Consider the following 23,573-nt stretch of genomic DNA (forward strand, 5'->3'; position numbering starts at 1 on the left):
GGGCCTCGAGCTGTAGCTTGGTTGCAAGAGTTGTGCCAGACTGACCAGGAGTTGCTGAGGCAACACTGTGGGTTAGGTGAGTATGCTGGTCACTGGCTGAAGAGTTCTTAATCTGTAGGATGAGGATCATAGGCTGGGGTGGTTGTAAGGCATTCAGGAAATCATCTATATAAACCTTTAGCATCGCACTGGATGTCTGATATATTGTTACATGTCCAGAGTCCCATTCCCAAACCCTGAAAAGCAGATGTGACTCCAAATCTGAATTAAAAAAAAATATTTATTTGGCTGTGCTGGGTCTTAGGTGTGGCATCTGGCATGCAAACTCTTAGTTGCAGTATGTGGAATCTAGTTCCCGACCAGGGATAGAACCTGGGTCCCCTGCATTGGGAGTGTGGAGTCTATGCCACTGGACCGCCAGGGAAGTCCCTCCAAAGTCTGGATTCCCGGAACCAGACGCACTGGCATGTCTGCACTGAAACATGTGTATTCACTCTGGGACATGAGTTTTGGCACCAAAACTGAAAAGGCTTTTGGTTTTCAGAACTTGGGGATTGTTGGGATTCTATCTGGAAGGTTGTGAATCATCCTCCTCTCCTGCTTGGAAACACCGTCATTTTCCTTGGACTAGCCTTGCAGGAGTGGTGGGCTGAGGAATGGAATCAGGTCTGCGGTTCCACCAGTGATGGTCTCTACAGAGCCCCTCAGCCAGCTTCTTCCTTAAGGCTGATTCATCCGCAGCTAAGCAGACCCCCACAATCCCCATATTGCAGACCCATCTCAGCTCCTGGCCTGGCAGCCTCTCTAAGGCTGATGGGAACATCCTGATTCACCATCCCCTGCTGGTTGCTTCCCTTGGCATGTCGTTCTCATTCCAGAGGTGAAGGCTGTGGAAGCCGGGGGCAAGGAGCCCCAGCAAGCACTGAGGCTGAGAGTGTTTTCTGAAAAGGATAAAAAGTAGATGAAGTTTCAGGTTCTGCAGAAAAGACACAGTTCACACACTGAGCAGACTTTAACAAGCAAAGAGCAGCAGGCAGGAAGCCAAATTCATGTGACTGTGCTTGGCCAGAGTCAGTTGGCTGCTCACACTCCAGGAACTGGCCCTGCCTCGTCATCAGCTCTGAACCCAGAGGGACTAGAGGAAGAGGAGCTGTCAGAGTGGCAGGGAGGGCAGTGGGAGTGCCTTTGAGTGATGGTCCTGGATTAAGACTTGATAACACAGTTCCCACCTGGGCTTCAATTCTGGCCCTTCCACTTACCAGCTAGGTGACCTTGGGCAAGTCACCTAACCCCTCTGTGCCTCGTGTGTGGAATGGAGAGTCATCACACTTACCATTGATGGTGGTGAAGTCAAATGCTTTGATCCATGTAAACGTGATCACAATGCCTAGCACGTAGTCATCGCTCAGTAAGTGCCCATGGTTATTATGTGTATCTGTATTAGTTGCTCATGTCCACCACTTTACGACCCCACAGACTGTAGCTTGTCAGACTGCTCTGTCCATGGGATTTTCCAGGTGAGAATACTGGAGTGGGTTGCCATTCCCTTCTCCAGGAGATCTTCCCAGTTCAGGGATGGAACCCGGTCCTCCTGCATTGCAGGCAGATTTTATACTGTCTGAGCCACCAGGGAAGCCCTGGTTATTCTAGCTGGTACTTAGAAGCATTCGTCAGGTGCTAACCATTATGTGGCCAAGCCCAGGCCTGAACCCCAAACTGCTGCCTTCAAGTTCAGTCCTCTGGAAAAAAAAAAAAAAAGTAAAAAATTTAAGGGTATTTAAGAAAAAAAGATTTTCAGAGGCATAAGGTCCAGCACATAGAGAGGACTATACTCCAAATTGAAGCTGTTCTCAGCTGAGGGTAGCTGAGGTGGGGCTGGGGCTCCACTGAGTTCTGTGGACTTGGGCAGAGCTGAGCTTGGAGCCACACACATCCACACCCCCCACACCCACCCACTCCCACACACACACACACACCGCGGGGAAAAAGAGGCCAGCGTTGAAGGGAGGCCTGAGGCAGTGTCCCTGCTGGGTGGGCTAGGAGGGAGAGCTGGACCCTGTCCCATGGTGGACGTGCATTGGGCAGGCTGGGAGGGGCCACACAGTACCTGCCATGTGGCCCCTATCTGTGTTGAATGGACCTGTCCACGTAAGGACTGAAAAGTGCTTGCTGGAAACTTGGGGCCCTGCTCATGGAGAGAAAGATTCTGGCTTGGTGTCCATAGAAGCTCTTCATACACAGACACCATCCAGCCCACCCACCCACCTGCTGAGCAGATTTCCCCTTTTTTCCGAGGCAGCCACCCAGACCTGTTTTAATATAAGGGAAAGCTGCTCTGGGGCCTAGTAGTTACCTCTCACAGAGCACTGGCCAGCTGCTTTCACCTAGATCACCCTCAACCTTTGTTGAGGCCTCATAGGCAAGCAGTGTGAAAATAAGACCACCCAAACGAGATCACCCAAACAGAGGCTGTTTATTCAGAGACTGCTCTAGCAAGGAACTCGGTAGCATCATTTGCTTTCAGACCTCAAGGCAGACTGAGAAGTGGGAACAAGGGGGGGCTTAAGGGATGCCCTGTTGGAGGCTGTGGGCTGGGGGAATTGGAGGTGGGCTAACTAGAAAAGGGGCATCCCATGTAATTGATTAGGGGAGCGTGTTTGATTTTCTGTAGTTGGTCCAGTTGAAAAATGGGGACAAAAAATAGTGAAGCTGGGAGTTATGGTCAAGTCCTGACCGTTCTGGGCTGATTGCCACAGGTGTTGTCGTTTGAGTTCCTGAGCTGATGGCGGCTGAGGTTGTGGGTTAGAGTTCTGTTGTCGTAGGTGTCTGGCCATTGTCTGCTTGTATTAATATATTCAGTCTCTCCACAGTGAGACAGTATTAGTTCTCTTTCTTTCCTTCCTTCTTTCCTTATTTGGCTACCCCGTGTCTTGTTTGAGGCATGCAGGATCTTTTAGTTGCAGCTTGTGAACTTAGTTGCAGCATTTGGGACCTAGTTCCCTGACCAGGAATTGAACCCAGGCACCCTGCATTGGGAGCGTAGCATCTTACTCACTGGACCACCAGGAACTCCCTTTAACTCTCTTTCTTGGAAAGGGCAGGTTGAGTCACAAAGGCAAAATGAGTCTTAACCCAACATGGGAGCCCTTACTCTGCCCTGGCAATGAAATGTTCTCCATATTCCTCTGTCCATAGCATTTTCTAGAGTGATAGTTGTCTCAGTCTGACCTCTGACTGAGTGCGGGTCCATCAGGCAGGAGGGAGTGAAGGGACACTTCAGGCAGCAGGCAGAACAGGGGCTGTTAAAGTGGAAAATGGTTGAGTCCAGGAAGGGCATCATCATTTGATAGTGTATCTAAAGAGCCTCTTGATGAAAGTGAAAGAGGAGAGTGAAAAAGTTGGCTTAAAGCTCAACATTCAGAAAACGAAGATCTTGGCATCCGGTCCCATCACTTCATGGCAGATAGATGGGGAAACAGTGGAAACAGTGGCTGACTTTATTTTTCTGGGCTCCAAAATCACTGCAGTTGGTGATTACAGCAATGAAATTAAAAGACACTTACTCCTTGGAAGGAAAGGTATGACCAACCTGCTGCTGCTGCTGCTAAGTCTCTTCAGTCGTGTCTGACTCTATGCGACCCTATAGACTGCAGCCTACCAGGCTCCTCCGTTCATGGGATTTTCCAGGCAAGAGTACTGGAGTAGGGTGCCATTGCCTTCTCCTAGACAGCATATTAAAAAGCAGAGACATTACTTTGCCAATGAAGGTCCATCTCAAGGCTATGGTTTTTCCAGTGGTCATGTATGGATGTGAGAGTTGGACTATAAGGAAAGCTGAGCACTGAAGAATTGATGCTTTTGAACTGTGGTGTTGGAGAAGACTCTTGAGAGTTCCTTGGACTGCAAGGAGATCCAACCAATCCATCCTAAAGCAGATCAGTCCTGGGTGTTCGTTGGAAGGACTGATGTTGAGGCTGAAACTCCAATACTTTGGCCACATGATGTGAAGAGCTGACTCATTGGAAAAGACCCTGATGCTGGGAAAGATTGAGGGCAGGAGGAGAAGACAGAGGATGAGATGGTTGGATGGCATCATCGACTCGATGGACATGGGTTTGTGTGGACTCCGGAAGTTGGTGATGGACAGGGAGGCCTGGCGTGTGACGGTTCATGGGATCACAAACAATCAGACACGACTGAGCGACTGAACTGAACCGAACCTTGGAAAGAACAGAGAAAACATGCCAAGCATGAAAGTTGATTATGGGCCTCCAACTGCCCCTCTCCCACAGTAGGTTGGAAGCACCTTAAAAAGGTGATAAAACATCTAGAGAAAGGCTGAGTCCCAGACGGTTTTATGGGAGAGTGCTCTCAGACCTTTGAGAAGTGCGTGACTCGTGTGTAGATTGTTCCAGAACATTAAGAAGATGGGGACAAAACTTGTTCACTTGCTTATTCTTGGCTACGTTGGCTCTTCATTGCTGTGTGGGCTTTCTCTAGTCGCGTGCGAGGACTGCTCACTGCGGTGGCCTCTCTTGCTGTGGAGCGCAGGCTCTAGAGCAGAGGCCTAGTTGCTCCTCGACATGTGAGACTTCCCGGGTCAGGGATGGAACTCGTGTCTCCTGCATCAGCAGGTGGACTCCCCACCACTGAGCCACCAAAAAGACGAAAAAGAAATTATGTCATGGTGCCTGCTTCACTTTAATAACAAGACAGCCATGAAACCCACACAAAAAAGAAACCTTAGATCATATAAATATATACGCAAAGATTCTCAACAACATATTAGCAAATTAAATCCTGTCATTTTGTAATATACTTCAGCCACGTAGATTTATTCTCAAATGTGAAGCTGATTAAGCTTTAGAAAAGAAGTGAGAAAAACTCTGTTCTATAGACCTTAATAAGGCATTTAATAAAATTCAATCCCCTTTCCTGATTTTTAAAAAATTCAGGCTAAAAATAAAAAGAAACTAACTTGACTTAATGAAAGACACATTTCAGAAACTTTCTTTAACCCTGACAATAGTCAATGGTGAAACTCCAAAGATGCTCTCATTAAAGCTAGGAAAAAGATGGAGATGCTTGCTGTTGTTTCTCTTATCCAGCTCTTCTCTAGAGATCCTGAGCAAAGTAGTAAGATGACAAAAATAATTGAAGATAATATTACATGCACATGTATACACATTTGAGGAATAAAAGAATAAAATTGTTATTTGAAGATGTTATTTTCTACTTAAAAACTCCAATATATATATATCTAGAAATCTGTCTAGAAAACAGGAAAAGGAACTCATTCTCAGTAGCAGTAAACATTACAAATTATCTTTAAAATGAGCTTGTTTGTTGAGGAAAACTTTCAAATGTTACTGGAAGTTATAAAACAAGTGTATTGATAAACCATATCCCTGAATGAGAGCACACAGTACTGCAAATGAGTCAAAACCATAAGTAGTCTAAAAACTCATTACAGTCCCAGTCAAAACACCAGTGGACTTTTGGGGACTGTTTGGCGGGGGCGGGTGTCATGCTTTATAGACTGACACTATTATGTTAAAGGAAAATGCACAAAAATGGCAAAGAAGGGAATTAAAGTAGAATAAAAAGATGAGGATGTTTTACTCTGCTGCTGCTGCTGCTGCGAAGTCGCTTCAGTCGTGTCCGACTCTATGCGACCCCATAGACTGCAGCACACCAGGCTCCCCCGTCCCTGGGATTCTCCAGGGAAGAACACTGGAGTGGGTTGCCATTTCCTCCTCCAGTGCATGAAAGTGAAAAGTGAAAGTGAAGTCGCTCAGTCAAGTCCGACTCGTAGCGACCCCATGGCCTGCAGCCCACCAGGCTTCTCCGTCCATTGGATTTTCCAGGCAAGAGTACTGGAGTGGGGTGCCATTGCCTTCTCCAGTATTTTTTTATTCTACCAAATAGCAAAATAAAATCAGTGGAAGAGAAGAGAGTTTGCAAACAAACCTCTGTACATGTGGGAATTTAGTATATTGTAAGAGTATGCTTTCAGATCAGGTGAGAAAGAGTAGGGGAGAATAAAACTTGAGGGGGGAGAATAAAACTGAAGTTAGATCCCTCACCTCACCCCATTCTTAAATATAAACTTTATATGGATTTAGAGTAAATGTAAATGAAATGCTGTATAAATACTAGAAGAAAACATAGATTATTTTAATAATCTTAAAATAGTGATAGCCATTTTAAGAAGGCGCACAACTCAGAAGATTTAAAGGGAAAGAGGAACAGATTTGACTACATGGAAATTAAAATTCACCACTTGGCAAGAAATTCCATAAACAAAGTCAAGAGACAAATGACAGGCTGCAAGAAAATATTTACAACAGAACTAACAACAGAAGATTGATTACACTAATTAGATTCAAAGATCCTTAACAAATTAGCAAGGGAAGAACAGATATCTCAAAAGAAAAACACCACACACAGAAAGAAAAATAGAAATGAATAGTAAAATAATTGGAAAGATAACTTCATTAGTGACTAAGTGAAATGCAGTTTTAAAAAACTGGCTTCCCTAAACCTTCCTACACTGTTGGTGGGAATATAAGTTGGTGCAGCCGCTATGGAAAATGGCATGGAGATGCCTCAAAAAACTAGAAATAGAATTGTCATATGATCCAGCACCTTATCTGCCTCCTGTGAAACCTGTATGCAGGTAAAGAAACAACAATTTGAACCGGACATGGAACAACAGACTGGTTCCAAATTGGGAAAGGAGTACATCAAGGCTGGATACTGTCACCCTGCTTATTCAACTTATATGCAGAGTATATCATGCGAAATGCCAGGCTGGAGGAAGCACAAGCTGGAATCAAGATTGCTGGGAGAAATATCAATAACCTCAGATATGCGGATGACACCACCCTCATGGCAGAAAGTGAAGAGGAGCCTTTTGATGAAGGTGAAAGAGAAGAGTGAAAAAGCTGGCTTAAAACTCAACATTCAAAAAACGAAGATCATAGCATCTGGTCCCATCACTTCATGGCAAATAGATGGGGAAACCATGGAAATAGTGACAGACTTTATTTTCTTGGGCTCCAATATCACTACAGACAGTGACTGAAGCCATGAAATTAAAAGTTGCTTGCTCCTTGGAAGAAAAGCTATGAACAACCTATTAGTTCAGTTCAGTTGCTCAGTTCAGTTCAGTTCAGTTCAGTTGCTCAGTCGAGTCCGACTCTTTGCAACCCCATGAATCGCAGCATGCTAGGCCTCCCTGTCCATCACCAACTCCTGGAGTTCACTCAGAGTTGCGTCTATCGAGTCTGTGATGCCATCCAGCCATCTCATCCTCGGTCGTCCCCTTCTCCTCCTGCCCCCAATCCCTCCCAGCGTCAAAGTCTTCTCCAATGAGTCAACTCTTCGCATAAGGTGGCCAAAGTACTGGAGCTTCAGCTTTAGCATCATTCCTTCTAAAGAAATCCCAGGGCTGATCTTCAGAATAGATTGGTTGGATCTCCTTGCAGTCAAGGGACTCTCAAGAGTCTTCTCCAACACCACAGTTCAAAAGCATCAATTCTTTGGCACTCAGCCTTCTTCACAGTCCAACTCTCACATCCATACATGACCACAGGAAAAACCATAGCCTTGACTAGACAGAAATTCATTGGCAAAGTAATGTCTCTGCTTTTGAATATGCTACCTAGGTTGATCATAACTTTTCTTCAAAGGAGTAAGTGTCTTTTAATTTCATGGCTGCAATCACCATCTGCAGTGATTTTGGAGCCCCCCCAAAATAAAGTCTGACACTGTTTCCACTGTTTCCCCACCTATTACCCATGAAGTGATGGGACCGGATGCCACGATCTTTGTTTTCTGAATGTTGAGCTTTAAGCCAACTTTTTCACTCTCCCCTTTCACTTTCATCAACAGGCTTTTTAGTTCCTCTTCACTTTCTGCCATAAGGGTGGTGTCATCTGCATATCTGAGGTTATTGATATTTCTCCCGGCAATCTTGATTCCAGCTTGTGTTTCTTCCAGTCCAGCATTTCTCATGATGTACTCTGCATAGAAGTTAAATAAGCAGGCTGACAATATACAGCCTTGACATACTCCTTTTCCTATTTGGAACCAGTCTGTTGTTCCATGTCGAGTTCTAACTGTTGCTTCCTGACCTGCATACAGATTTCTCAAGAGGCAGGTCAGGTGGTGTGGTATTCCCATCTCTTTCAGAATTTTCCACAGTTTATTGTGATCCACACAGCCAAAGGCTTTGGCATAGTCAATAAAGCAGAAGTAGATGTTTTTCTGGAACTCTCTTGCTTTTTCCATGATCCAGCGGATGTTGGAAATTTGAGCTCTGGTTCCTCTGCCTTTTCTAAAACCAGCTTGAACATCAGGAAGTTCATGGTTCACGTATTGCTGAAGCCTGGCTTGGAGAATTCTGAGCATTACTTAACTAGCGCGTGAGATGAGTGCAATTGTGTGGTAGTTTGAGCATTCTTTGGCATTGCCTTTCTTTGGGATTGGAATGAAAAGTGACCTTTTCCAGTCCTGTGGCCACAGCTGAGTTTTCCAAATTTGTTGGCATATTGAGTGTAGCACTTTCACAGCATCATCTTTCAGGATTTGAAACAGCTCAACTGGAATTCCATCACCTCCGCTAGCTTTGTTCATAGTGATGCTTTCTAAGGCCCACTTGACTTCACATTCCAGGATGTCTGGCTCTAGATGAGTGATCACACCATCATGATTATCTGGGTCATGAAGATCTTTTTTGTACAGTTCTTCTGTGTATTCTTGCCACCTCTTCTTAATATCTTCTGCTTCTGTTAGGTCCGTACCATTTCTGTCCTTTATTGAGCCCGTCTGCATGAAATGTTCCATTGGTATCTCTAATTTTCTTGAAGAAATCTCTAGTCTTTCCCATTCTGTTCTTTTCCTCTATTTCTTTGCATTGATCGCTGAAGAAGGCTTTCTTATCTCTTCTTGCTATTCTTTGGAACTCTGCATTCAGATGCTTCTATCTTTCCTTTTCTCTTTGGCTTTTCACTTCTCTTCTTTTCACAGCTATTTGTAAGGCTTCCCCAGACAGCCGTTTTGCTTTTTTGCATTTCTTTTCCATGGGGATGGTCTTGATCCCTGTCTCCTGTACAATATCACGAACCTCATTCCATAGTTCATCAGGCACTCTATCTATCACATCTAGGCCCTTAAATCTATTTCTCACTTCCACCATATAATCATAAGGGATTTGATTTAGGTCATACCTGAATGGTCTAGCGGTTTTCCCTACTTTCTTCAATTTGAGTCTGAATTTAGTAATAAGGAGTTCGTGATCTGAGCCACAGTCAGCTCCCGGTCTTGGTTTTGTTGACTGTATAGAGCTTCTCCATCTTTGGCTGCAAAGAATATAATCAGTCTGATTTCGGTGTTGACCATCTGGTGATGTCCATGTGTAGAGTCTTCTCTTGTGTTGTTGGAAGAGGGTGTTTGCTATGACCAGTGCATTTTCTTGGCAAAACTCTATTAGTCTTTGCCCCGCTTCATTCCGCATTCCAAGGCCAAATTTGCCTGTTACTCCAGGTGTTTCTTGACTTCCTACTTTTGCATTCCAGTCCCCTATAATGAAAAGGACATCTTTTTTGGGTGTTAGTTCTAAAAGGTCTTGAAGGTCTTCATAGAACCGTTCAACTTCAGCTTCTTCAGCGTTACTGGTTGGGGCATAGACTTGGATTACTGTGATATTGAATGGTTTGTCTTGGAGACAACAGAGATCATTCTGTCATTTTTGAGACTGCATCCAAGTACTGCATTTCAGACTCTTTTGTTGACCACAATGGCCACTCCATTTCTTCTGAGGGATTCCTGCCCACAGTAGTAGATATAATGGTCATCTGAGTTAAATTCACCCATTCCAGTCCATTTTAGTTTGCTGATTCCTGGAATGTCGACGTTTACTCTTGCCATCTCTTGTTTGACCACTTCCAATTTGCCTTGATTCATGGACCTGACATTCCAGGTTCCTATGCAATACTGTTCTTTACAGCATCGGATCTTGTTTCTATCACCAGTGACATCTACAACTGGGTATTGTTTTTGCTTTGGTTCCATCCCTTGATTCTTTCTGGAGTTATTTCTCCACTGATCTCCAGTAGCATATTGGGCACCTACTGACCTGGGGAGTTCCTCTTTCAGTATCCTATCATTTTGCCTTTTCATACTGTTCATGGGGTTCTCAAGGCAATAATACTGAAGTGGCTTGCCATTCCCTTCTCCAGTGGACCACATTCTGTCAGACCTCTCCACCATGATCCGCCAGTCTTGGGTTGCCCCGCGGGCATGGCTTAGTTTCATAGAGTTAGACAAGGCTGTGGTCCTAGTGTGATTAGATTGACTAGTTTTCTGTGAGTATGGTTTCAGTGTATCTGCCCTCTGATGCCCTCTTGCAATACCTACCATCTTATTTGGGTTTCTCTTACCTTGGGCATGGGGTATCTCTTCACGGCTGCTCCAGCAAAGCGCAGCCACTGCTCCTTACCTTGAATGAGGGGTGTCTCCTCACCGCCACCCTTCCTGACCTTCAACGTGGGAACCTGTGCCCAGGCAGCCACCACTCCTTGGACGTGGGGTTGATCCTCCCGGCCACTGCCCCTCGCCTTTGGCGCGTGGTGGCTCCTCCAGGCCACCACCCCTGGCCTTGGGCACCTGGTGGCTCCTCTCGGCTGCTGCCCCTGACCTCGGACGCGGGGTAGTTCCTCTTGTGCGCTGTCTCTGGCCTCGGACACGGGGTAGCTCCTCTCGGCCATTTCTGCACTGTCACAGCTGCTCAGCCGTGTTCAACTCTTTGCGACCCCATGAGCTGCAGCACACCAGGCCTCCCTGTCCAACACCCAACTCCTGGAGCCCACCCAAACTCATGTCTATTGAGTCGGTGATGCCATCCACAAATCTCATTCTCTGTTTTCCCCTTCTCCTCCTGTCCTCAATCTTTCCCAGCATCAGGGTCTTTTCCAAAGAGTCAGCTCTTTGCATCAGGTGGCCAAAGTATTGGAGTTTCAGCTTCAACATCAGACCTTCCAATGAACACCCAGGATTGATTTCCTTTAGGATGGACTGGTTGGATCTCCTTGCAGTGCAAGGGACTCTCAAGAGTCTTCCCCAACACCACAGTTCAAAAGCATCAATTCTTCGGCGCTCAGCTTTCTTTATAGTCCAACTCTCACATCCGTACATGACGACTGGAAAAACCATAGCCTTGACTAGATGGACCTTTGTTGACAAAGTAATGTCTCTGCTTTTTAATATGCTGTCTAGGTTGGTCATAACTTTCCTTCCAAGGAGTAAGTGTCTTTTAATTTCATGGCTGCAATCACCATCTGCAGTGATTTTGGAGCCCAAAATAATAAAGTCTGACACTGTTTCCACTGTTTCCCATCTATTTCCCATGAAGTGATGGGACCAGGTGCCATGGTCTTAGTTTTCTGAATGTTGAGCTTTAAGCCAACTTTTTCACTCTCCTCTTTCACTTTCATCAAGAAGCTTTTTAGTTCCTCTTCACTTTCGGCCATAAGGGTGGTGTTATCTGCATATCTGAGGTTATTGATATTTCTTCTGGGAGTCTTGATTCCAGTTTGTGCTTCCTCCAGCCCAGCGTTTCTCATGATGTACTCTGCATATAAGTTAAATAAGCAGGCTGACAATATACGGCCTTGATGTACTCCTTTTCCTATTTGGAACCAGTCTGTTGTTCCATGTGCAGTTCTAACTGTTGCTTCCTGACCTGCATACAGATTTCTCAAGAGGCAGGTCAGGTGGTCTGGTATTCCCATCTCTTTCAGAATTTTCTACAGTTTATTGTGATCCACACAATCAAAGGCTTTGGCATAGCAATAAAGCAGAAGTAGATGTTTTTCTGGAACTCTCTTGCTTTTTCCATGATCCAGCGGATGTTGGAAATTTGATCTCTGGTTCCTCTGCCTTTTCTAAAACCAGCTTGAACATCTGAAAATTCACGGTTCACATATTGCTGAAGCCTGGCTTGGAGAATTTTGAGCATTACTTTACTAGCGTGTGAGATGAGTGCAATTGTGTGGTAGTTTGAGCATTCTTTGGCATTGCCTTTCTTTGGGATTGGAATGAAAACTGACCTTTTCCAGTCCTGTGGCCGCAGCTGAGTTTTCCAAATTTGCTGACACATTGAGTGCAGCACTTTCACAGCATCATCTTTTAGGATTTGAGATAGCTCAGTTGGAATTCCATCACCTCCACTAGCTTTGTTCATAGTGATGCTTTCTAAGGCCCACTTGACTTCACATTCCAGGATGTCTGGCTCTAGGTGAGTGATCACACCATTGTGCTTATGTGGATCATGAAGATCTTTTTTGTACTGTTCTTCTGTGTAACCTATACAGTATATTAAAAAGCAGAGATATTACTTTGCTGACAAACATCCATCTAGTCATAGCTATAGTTTTTTCCAGTAATCATGTATGGATGTGAGAGCTGGACCATAAAGAAGGCTGAGTGCTGGGGAATTGATGCTTCTGAAGTGTTGTGTTGAAGACTCTTGAGAGTCCCTTGGACTGCAAGGAGATCAAACCAGTCCATCTGAAAGGAAATCAGTCCTGAATATTCACTGGAAAACTGATGCTGAAGCTGAAGCTTCAGTACTTTGGCCATCTGATGTGAAGAGCTGACTCTTTAGAAAAGACCCTGATGCTGGGAAAGATTGAAGGCAGGAGCAGAAGGGTATGACAGAGGGCAGGATGGCTGGATGGCATCACCAACTCAATGGACATTAGTTTGGCCAAGCTCTGGGAGATGGTGAAGGACAGGGAAAGCTGGCGTGCTGCAACCCATGAGGTCGCAAAGAGTCAGATATGAGTGAGTAACTGAAACCTACTAGCCGGCAGTCCCATTCCTGGGCATATATCCAGACAAAACTATCATTCAGCAGATAGGTGGACCCCTGTGTTCCTAGCTTCACTATTCACGATAGCCAAGACGTGGAAACCTGAATGTGCATCAGCAGATGAATGGGTGAAGAAGGCGTGGTGCATGTATGATGGAGTACTACTCAGCCATGAAAAAGAATGAGGTAATGCCCTCTGTAGCAACATGGATGGACCCAGAGATTACCATGCTAAGTGAAGTTAAAAAAGAGAAAGACAAATACTGTATGATATCACTTACAAGTAGAATCTAACATATAACGAATTTATTTATGAAACAAAAACAGGCTTCCAGACAGACATAGAGGACGGACTTGTAGTTGCCACAGTGGTGGAGGGGTTGGGGAGGAATGGAGTGGGAGCTTGGGACTAGCAGATGCAAACCATTATATAGAGAATTATAAAGAACAAGGTGCTACTGTATAGCACAGGGAACTATATTCAATATCCTGTGATAAACCATAATGGAAAAGTATACAAAAAAGAATATATACATATCTATAACTGAATCACTTTGTTGTACAGCAGAAATTAATATAACATTGCAGATCAACTCTACTTCAATAAAGTTAATGATAAAATAGATCCAGAGGTGATTCAAATGTTATCAAACATGGTCTTTAAAATTCCTGTGAATACTGTTTAAGAAAATAGATGTGAAAATGAATTTTATCAATTAAATGTATTTTTAAAAGAGTCCAATGGAGGTTCTAAAAAACATAATAAAGGAAAGTAAGAGCTCAATGGGTAAGTTTAATAGCATATTAGAGATATCTGAAGAGAGAAATAATAAATAGTAAGTTAGTGGAGAAGACCCAGAAGAAATATGATGAAAGGAAATAGAAGAAAAATACGGAAAGAATTTAAGAGACATATGGGATTTAGCAAAAGGTTTGATATATATATATATATATAAAATTGGAAATTTGGAAGAAAAGACATAATGGCACAGAAGCAATATTTGGAGAGAAAGCATCAAGTATTTTCTAAAACTGATTAAAGATATCAACTCAGATAAAAAGCACCAAGAAGCTGTACGAAATCCAAGTAAGGCAACCTGAAACAAAACCATGCATCGGTAAATCATAGTAAAACTGCCATAATGCAGAAATAATGAGAAGACCTTGAAAGCTGACAAAGGGAAAAAAGCACATTCCCTTTAAAGAAGTAATATTAAGAATGACAGCTGACTTCTCAAAATAATTAATGGAAGTAAAAAAGACATCTTTAAACATTTAAAAATAAAAATAATTTTTAATGAAATTTTAAAATTTGAGTTAAATGTTAGCTTAAAATTGCATATATATATATGCTGCTGCTGCTAAGTCACTTCAGTCGTGTCCGACTCTGTGCGATCCCATAGACGGCGACCCCATAGATGGCTCCCCTGTCCCTGGGATTCTCCAAGCAAGAACACTGGAGTGGGTTGCCATTTCCTTCTCCAATGCGTGAAAGAGAAAAGTGAAAGTGAAATTGCTCAGTCATGTCCGACTCTTAGTGACCCCATGGACTGCAGCCTACCAGGCTCCTCCATCCATGGGATTTTCTAGGCAAGAGTACTGGAGTGGGTTGCCATTGCCTTCTCCAATATGGGCTTCCTTGGTGCCTCTGAGGGTAAAGAATCTTCCTGCAATGCAGGAGACCTGGGTTTGATCCCTGGGCAGGATATATAAATGTTAACTACAAATTGGCACTTGCCAGGGGCATTTGCCCTCTGCCTCTGCGGTCGCTGCAGCTGTTGACCTTCAGCACACCCTGAGGGGAATTCAGGGTGGAGAGTGAGGCACTTTGTGCTCCAGGGAAACTAGTGGAACAGGTCTTTAGATAGTTAGGTATTTTTTCAGGAACTGATTTCATGACCCCAATCCTTGCATCGGACTTCCCTGGTGGCTCAGGTGGTAAAGTGTCTGCCTACAATGTGGGAGACCTGAGTTCAGTCCCTGGGTTGGGAAGATCTTCTGGAGGAGGAAATGGCAACCCACTCCAGTATTCTTGCCTGGAAAATCCCATGAATGGAGGAGCCTGTTAGGCTACAGTCCATGGGGTTGCAAAGAATCGGACATGACCGAGCGACTTCACTTTACTTCGTTACTTCAATCCTTGCGTCTCCTCATATCTAGAAAAGCACTAAATCCCTTCAGGAGGACAGCTTCTCATGACTAGCAGAAAACCTTTTGTAAAATACGTGCTTGATTGCACTAAATTCCCCCTTCACTGAAATCATGTATATTGACCTTCCTCTACTACCTCTTTGCAGCAGTTTCTCAAAGCTGTCTGAGGTGCTGTCTCCCAGGCTGCAGTCCTCATGTTGCCCCCCATAAAACTTAATCGCACCTCTCACATGGTGCATCTTTATTCAGTCGACATATATGTATATATGAATGTACTATATTCCCCTTTAAAAGACAAAGATGATCAGACTGGATTAAGGAAAATAAAATTTCATTATATGCTGCTCAGGAGAAAGTAGAAAGAGGGAAAAAATATACCATTGCAAAAAGTTATACCACTTTCTTTTTTATATTCTCCAAGGTCTTACATTTACCTTATAGTGCATCTTGCTTTAGTTATGGAAAGCAGGTTTTTTTATAAAAGATTTATGGATTCCATAATAATTAAAGACTGGAAAAGCTCTCTCATCTAATCAAAGTTTCTACATGTACTGAAGCTTGAAAACATGCAGAACTCATCCATTGTTTTTTGGGGGGTGTTGGGGGGGGCCATCATTGAAGACAGACACCAAGGATGGGGATCTGGGCAGGCAATAACGACTTGGACAAATGCCCCCTGGGAATGCAACTTGCTTCTGTTGAGGACCCTTGGAGTTCTGCTGATGACGATCCCTGGGGCACAGTCTTCTTTCCACAAAGCTTATACTACTCAGGAAGTACCAGTTTGGAAATAAAAGGTTTTTTGAAAAACCTTTTGTATTTCCTTTATTGAAGCAGTAATGATGTCTTCATTGTGGGCAAAAGTAAAAGCCAGTATAAGCTAAAACAATTTAAAATTACCCTTAGTTTCACCATCTGAAGAGCACCACAGTTAGTCTTTTGCCGTATCATCTTCCAGACTGTTTTCCAGTGTGGGTACATCAGCATGCAACGTGAGGTCATACTGTGCGCCTTGTTCTGGAACTTGATTTTTTGTCACTTGCTAAAGGTTGTGGCTGTCCTGGTAATAAGAAGTGTTTTCGGGAAATGACAGCAATTCTCTCAAGAATCACAAGTAGGTTGAAGTGAGATTGCTGATTCATCTGCCTTGGCCAAAGCCACTTTCCTTTAAGTGCCTTTGAGATGAACGCTGACACTTTTAAATGGTAATTTTCTATTTTTAATAAGCCCATGATTTTCTTTGTTGCCATGGGTGCATGTTTTTACTTTGTTAAAGATTAATATATTTTATTCCACCAGGGTTAGCCTAATTATACCATTAATGTGAGCTAATTGCTCATTCTTTCAGATCATAGGGAAATTATATTATGGATGTTAATATATAAAGACTTTAGCAATGCTTTTAGTTAAGTCCCTTTATTTTATGGGTCATAAAATCGAGGTTCACGATAGACAGAACCGGACTTGGGTCATAAAATTTTGGCAAATGACACATTAAGACCCCAGAAATGGATTGCACGTTTTCTAAGTACTTTTGTCTCCTGAGAATAGTGTAACCAGAAAGGTATGGGAATGTCATAACACTGTGACAAGATAGGAATGTGACCACCCAGTTAAAGGCCATTCCCATCTGAAACCTCCTTCCCATTGTGGGGATCTGTGCAACCACAGTAGCAGCTCCAGTCATGTGGGCTGATAACAGAATAGTATCCCTGAGTTGGGCTGGGGTCCAGTGAGGTCAGGGCTAACGGAAGAGAAAGGAGAGTGAGTATAAAACCATGTCCAGGAGGGTGTGTTGAGGATCAAACTGGGGAAGTCACATTATAATCAGATCCAGGGAGAAGCCAGGGATCAGGAGCGTGTAACCACAAAAACAGAGGGGGAGGGGGAAGTGAGGGTCAAGGCGAGGCCAGAGGGAGAAGGTACCAGACAGTGGAAGTGTCTTTCTGAGTGTGGTTCTCAATGAGTTGTCCTCAGGCAGCAGCATTAGCAGCGCTGGGAACTTGGGCCTCATTGCAGAGCTACTGAATCAGAGGCTCTGCTAAACCTTCCCCCCTTTTTTTTTTTTTAAACAAATTTGTTGGGTGATTTTTAAAGTTTGAGAACCACTTGTCCAATGTTTTAAAATACCTGTACCTGGATCCTCTCCTCATTCTGATTTGACCGCTCTGGGCTGGGATCACTGATATCATTTCCCTCTCCCAAGGTTTCCAGATGTTTCCAATGTGCTGCCAAGGATGAGACCCGCGTTATATGGGCAAATGAAACAGATGGATGGGCCCCTGCTGGGTTTCCACTCTGGTTTCTCTGGGGTTTCTTTCAGTTGGCATCACCAGGGACAGATGGTTGAAGAAAGAAATGGCTTGTCCAGAGGCTTTTTCCTGAGGTCCATGGCCTTTCCTATGCCTTCTTTCCTTTAACCTGCTCTCTGCAGAGCAGCACAGGCCTGTTGAAGGAGATGATGATTTTTTTTTTTAATAACCAAGAAAATAGTGCAGCAGTTACAAGGTGGCTTATTGTCCTCCTGTGTTTTCATCAATTTCCTCCTGACTCCCTATCTCTCACTTCCTTCCAGCCAGATTGATTTTCCTTTGACTTAAGTGTTTGGGACTTTGTGCAAGACTGGGAGAGGGAAGGAGGTGTGCAGGGTGGGGGCAACTTCCTAGAAGACAAACACAACTCTGATTGCACGAAGGTGGGGTAAAATCGATATGAAATCAATTATGCAAATTATGAGCGGTAAGTTACCATGTGATTTGATCTGCAGCAACATAAAAATCAAACGAGATCCAATCAAGGTAGAAAATCTACGCTGAAGAAAAGCTGGACATCTTCTGCTGTGGCTCAGCGTCAAGAACGGTGAGTCACCCGTCTCCCGCCAGCTGGTGCTTTGCTGCCTGTACAGGATTGTTTGTGCTCATCAATGTGCACACAGCATTTATGGATCAGAGTACACAAATATCTTGCTCTCCTTCAGCATTTCGACTTTCAGTAGTGACTGCTTGCAGTCTGTGTTTCTTAATTATTGGAAAATTCTGTGAAAATAGAAGTCCATCCCCCCGCCCACCCGCCAGCAATCTCAGTGGATCCGCATCTCCAGCAGCATCTGTATGGATCTCTCTCGTTTTCTCTATTTTTTTGATGTCCCCAGATATCTTTCACTCTCCCTGTCTTCTTTCCATGTGGTTCAGAATCTCTGGAGAGATTCAGGAGGAGGTTTCAGTGTTGCAGGGTTAGAAGAAGGAATGGGACCCCAGGAAGCAGGTATTCAGAACAAAGGACAGTAGCCCACAGCTTCAGCTCCACAACCTTCTTCCCCTCAATCTGATCAAACTAAGCACCCAGACCTTGCATCTTCCCCTTTTCTTCCTAGTTCTTCTTGCTTCCACACCAGGCCTAGGCTATATCCTCTCTCACTTCTGGGGATCCATGGAAAGAAACTCCCTTTTCTCTCTGAACCGCAGAGGACAGTTTCAACTGCCTTTCTAACAACTACACCCCGTGAACTCCTATCTCCTAAGCTCCACCCCAGAGACGTTTTGAACTTCTGTCTCCTTGCTTGTGGTTTTCATTACTGTCCTGGGGCCAGTGACTCCAGCCCACCCTCTGCCATCCAGTCCTTCTTAGTTTCTCAGTCTCTTTTTCCTAGTTTTCAATAATCCTCGACCAATATTTATTGACTGTTTTCTATTTGCCAGGCCCTGTCCCTGCTTCAGGGCGTTCGGTGCAGTGGTGAGCTGGACAGACATGGTCCCTGCTGTGGTGGGAGTCACTGTCTACTGAGGTCTGTTTACAGACACTTGAATGAGCAAATACAACTCAGGGTGTGGTGGGCACCATGATGGCCCTCACCCAGCCCCGGAGCTCAGGGATGGGCTCAGACGTCTCCTTTAGGAAGTGATATTTAAGCTGAGCGCTGAAGAATGAGTAGGAATTGGACTGATGAAGGCAGCTGGGGGTGGTTGTGTATTGGGCAGAAGAAACAGAGAATGTAGAAACCTGCCAACGAGTCAGAGCAAAGAGGTTGTTAGGAAATGGGAAAGCTTGTTAAGGCTGGACCACAGGATAAAAGTTGGGGGTGATGGGGCTGGATAAGTAGACAGGGGCCTTCACATCACCTGCTGTATTCATTATCTGCATATCAAGGTACCCCTAAATTTAACAGTCCCAAACAACAACCATTCATTGTCTCATTGTTTCGGTGGGTCAGGAATCCGGATACAGCTCAGCTGGCTGCTTCTGACTCAGGATGTCTTACAAGACTGTAATCAAGGTGTTGGATCAGTGTCTGCTGTTTCCTCTAAAGGCTTGATGGGGGGTAGGGCTTGAGGGGTGGGGAGACGAGAGTAGAAAAGGAGGCAGGGGTCTTGAAAACCAAATCAAGAGTTTTGACTTTATCCTTTTAACAGAGCTTCCCAAACTAACGTGCTTTGAGACTGATCTGGGGAGTGTGCAAGAGTGCAGGTTCTGCATCACTGCTTCTGCGGCAGATCCCAGACACATTTCTAATAACCTCCGTGGTGACGCTGATGCTGCTGGCCTCAGGACCACGCTGAGTCACCATCTTGAATCCCTGCTGTCCCATGTGGTAGCTCCAGCCACGTGTGGCTGCCGAGCACTTTCAAGGTGGCAAGACTTCAGATCTTCTTTCATTTTAGTTCATTTAAACTTAAGATTTATGGAGAAGGAAAGGACGACCCACTCCAGTATTCTTGCCTGGAGAAGTCCATGGACCGAGGAGCCTGGCAAGCTGCAGTCCACAGTGTTACATGACTGAGCAGGCACACGTGCATGAGGAGGGTGGAGGGAGGTGGGTTGGTAGCAATAAACTGGTAGAACTGAAAAAAGAGAAAAGCTTAAGATTTAAAACATACTCAATTTGTATTTTTAAAAATTATTGTGTTGGAGCCTAGTTGGTTTACTATGCTGTGTTAATTTCTGCTGTACAGCAAAGTGCTTCACTTAAGCACGTAGGAACATTCTGTTTCATATTCTTTTCCATCGTGGTTTATCACAGGCTTCTGAATACAGTTGCCTGTGCTACTCAGCAGGACCTTGCTGCTTGTCCAGTCTAGGTAGTGTGTTGGCCAAAATGTTAGTTTGCAGGGTTTTCCATATCATCTTATGGAAAGTCTCAAATGAACTTTTGGGCCAACCTGATATAGCAGTTTGCATCTGAGAATCCCAGATTCTCAATCCATCCTTCCTCTACCCGCTTCCCCCTCAGCAGCCACAAGTCTGCTCTCTGTGAGTCTGTTAACTGTTTTGTAGGTAAGGTCATTTGTGTCGTATTTTAGACTTGGCATTTGTCTCTCTCGTTCTGACTGACTTCACTTAGTCTGATAGTCTCCAGGTACACTCATGTTGCTGCAAATGGCACATTTCATTCTTTTTTTATGACTGAGTAATAATCTGTTGTATATATGCACCACATCATCTTTATCCATTCACCTGTTGATGGACGGTGACATTGCTTCCATTTCTTGGATATTGTGAACAGTGCTGCTATGAACATTGAGTTGTATGTGTCTTTTTGAATTATAGTTTTGTCTAGGTATATGCCCAGGAGTGGGATTGCTGGATCATATGGCATTTCTATTTTTAGTTTTTTTGAGGGACCTCCATACTGATCTCCATAGTGATGTTACCAGTTTACATTCCCAGGAACAGTATAGGAGGGTTCCCTTTTCTCCATGCCTTCTCTAGCATTTGTTATTTGCAGATTTTTTAATGACTGATGTGAGGTGGTACCTCATTGTAGTAAAACATACTCAGTTTTTTAATTGAAAAACTGAAGTATGCTTGGGTTAACAAGTATGTGACTTGACCATTTCAACTGTAAATTTTATGAAATCTCAATGTAGATCAAGTATTTTCAATCAGAATTTGGCATCTGAATTGAGAAATACACACCGGAATTCAAGGATTTAGTATGAAAAAAACAGTATAAAATATCCCATTAATTTCTATCTTAGTTACATGTTGAAATGGTATTTTTGGATACAGTGGGTTAAGTTTAAATCATTACAATTAAGTTTATCTGTTTCTTGTAGCATTTTAAAAATGCGACTCCTAGGAAATGTGAACTGACATGTGTGGATCACGTTGGTGGCTCGCATTTTATTTCTGTTAGATAGCACTGCCAAAGACGAAGGGAGATACGCTCCTTACCTTTCATCTAAGGGGAATTCCTGGGAGTGGCTCACGGCTTCTCCATCAGAGAGCTGCTCACTCAGTGATTCTCCTGTCCCCGCTGCGCAGATGAAAGTGTGGGGAATTTGTGTGAGGTGTCCTGGGACCCGGCTCAGGCTGCTGGAGGAGAATGTTTATTTGAAGAACCTGTGGTTCCACCTTTCCCTGGCCTGCATCAGTCCGCAGGCTCGGCCTCGCTGAGAAATGGCACACATTCTCATTACTTTTCTAGCCTGGACCAGAAGGCAAATGGATGTCTCTTTAAGACAGGGGCTCCAAGAGCCCAGAGCCCGGGCTCACTTTCACAGCTCGCTTTCAGGTTCACCTGTAACCATGACAACGCCACTGATGCAAGTTGCCATGGAACATAATTTAACCTGGATCAGATTTTTAAAAAAGAATGGAAAAGCAAACACTCCGCTTAGTCTCAGGGGACTATCAGAAATGGGATCGCCGGTGATTCCTTCTTAACTACCCTTCTCATTTAATTACGTTTGCTTTTCATGTCCCTGGGGAAGTGTTTCTGCCAGGAGCGATTTCCTGGGCAGGCTGGGAGTGTTTGCAGGGATGGCTGGCATTATGGAGTCCAGTGGCTCGATGACCTTAAGCTGGTCCTGGGTAGGGAGATTTTCACCACATCCCCTCAGGTCCATCGTATTTCTGCACATGAGCTTTAGTGGGGGAAATATCAGACTTGTTGTTACATTTCAGAGCTGGGAGGTGCCTGGGTGGGAACATAAGATGAGGGGAGTAAGGGATCGATCTGAACCCACCTGAATTGGGGTGTTAAGTTGATTCAACCCAAATCAGAGAGACCTAAAAAGCAGGGGGTGGGGGGCGGAGAACAGGAAAGAGACGTACCCAAAGAAATAGTGGAGAAGCGCTGTGATCCTAAATTTAAATAGAAAATATCAGGAAGTCATTATTTCTTTTGTTTCTTTTGAAGAAGAAGCATGTGTTTCCCTGGCTTGGTTTGCTGTTAAGGTTGATGTGTGCGCTCAGTCCTGTCTGACTCTTTGCGACCCCATGGGCTGTATTCCACCAGGCTCCTCTTGTCCATGGGCCTTCATGCCTGAACTGTTGTTTCCAGATACTATTTCTCACTTTAAGGAGTCCAGGCTCCTTGAGAAACAGTTGATTCCACACCTGAGGCAGAAACTGTCCCAGATGTCCTGGGGCATGTGGTTATGCTGGAAAAGGAAGAAGCCATCAGATACCAATGGAATTACATCAGAGGCATCCAGGGGTCAACTCGAAGGTCTCCCACTGGTTAAAAATGGAACAGTCTTAAATAAGAAATCAATGCCATAGGCTGAAATTACAGTGGACTGGATTAAAATCCATCAATTTATAATAATACATAAATAGAAAAAAACTTTACTGGTCAGTCTTTTAATGTTGCTAACATTCAAATGTTGGATCCCAACAAAGAAAGGGGAAGAATCAAAGCATTTGTCCTGTCTCACCTGCGTGGACTGTTCCTCAGGGTAACCAAATAGTGCTGATGAAAGTTCTTTTTAGAGAATTCCAGCTCATGGATGCAGGTGGAAGGATGCACTTAGTTAAAGTGATGTACTTAGGTACCAGTCATTAACAGATGCTGAAACCATTGGGTGAAACGTTGGCAAGGAACTTTCTAAGATACAGATCGGGTTGCTAACACCTGAATCCACTGATTTTAGCGTTACTAAAAATGGACATATGAGTCAGAAAGCAATCTTTGTCCCTGCAGGCTGGAGAAACCCTTCCCCTGACTAGAGGCAGCAGGTGGCTGAGCCCGAGATAGCTCCTCCAGTCCCTCAGACAGCATCCGTGGGCACCCCCCGCCCCCCCCCCCCCGCCAATGTCACCAGATACACTGAGCTGGCCAAACTGTACCATAGAGTGGTCTGAATATTAAATGGTCATTGGACCCACAGCCCACAAAAGTAGGCCAAAGTCTAGTGTTATTATAAGAGAACAGAGAGAGAGAGAGATTTAGATACACAGACATGGAGGGGAGAGGTCTAAGTGAAGACAGAGACAGAGAAATGATACTTCCAGAAGCCGAGATTGCCAGCAACCACCAGAAGCTGGGAGGGAGGCACGGGCTCACTCTCAGAGCCTTCAGAAGGAATGCACCCTACTGACACTTTGAATTTGGAATTCTAGCTTCCAGAACTTTGAATTTCTGTTTTTTATGCCACCCAGTTTGAAGCACATTTTTACGGTAGCCCTAAGAAACAGGATAAAAGATGAATGGTCCAGTAACCATGCCTGCCTAAGCCTGTTGTCCTACTTCTCATGCCAACTTGCCTATAGAGGTGATGAGAGGAGGCTGAACTGATCATTGAGACAGAAGAAGACTCCATAA

This window comes from Capra hircus, chromosome 22 (genome assembly GCF_001704415.2).
Source record: "Capra hircus breed San Clemente chromosome 22, ASM170441v1, whole genome shotgun sequence".
In the NCBI taxonomy this organism is placed as follows: domain Eukaryota; kingdom Metazoa; phylum Chordata; class Mammalia; order Artiodactyla; family Bovidae; genus Capra; species Capra hircus.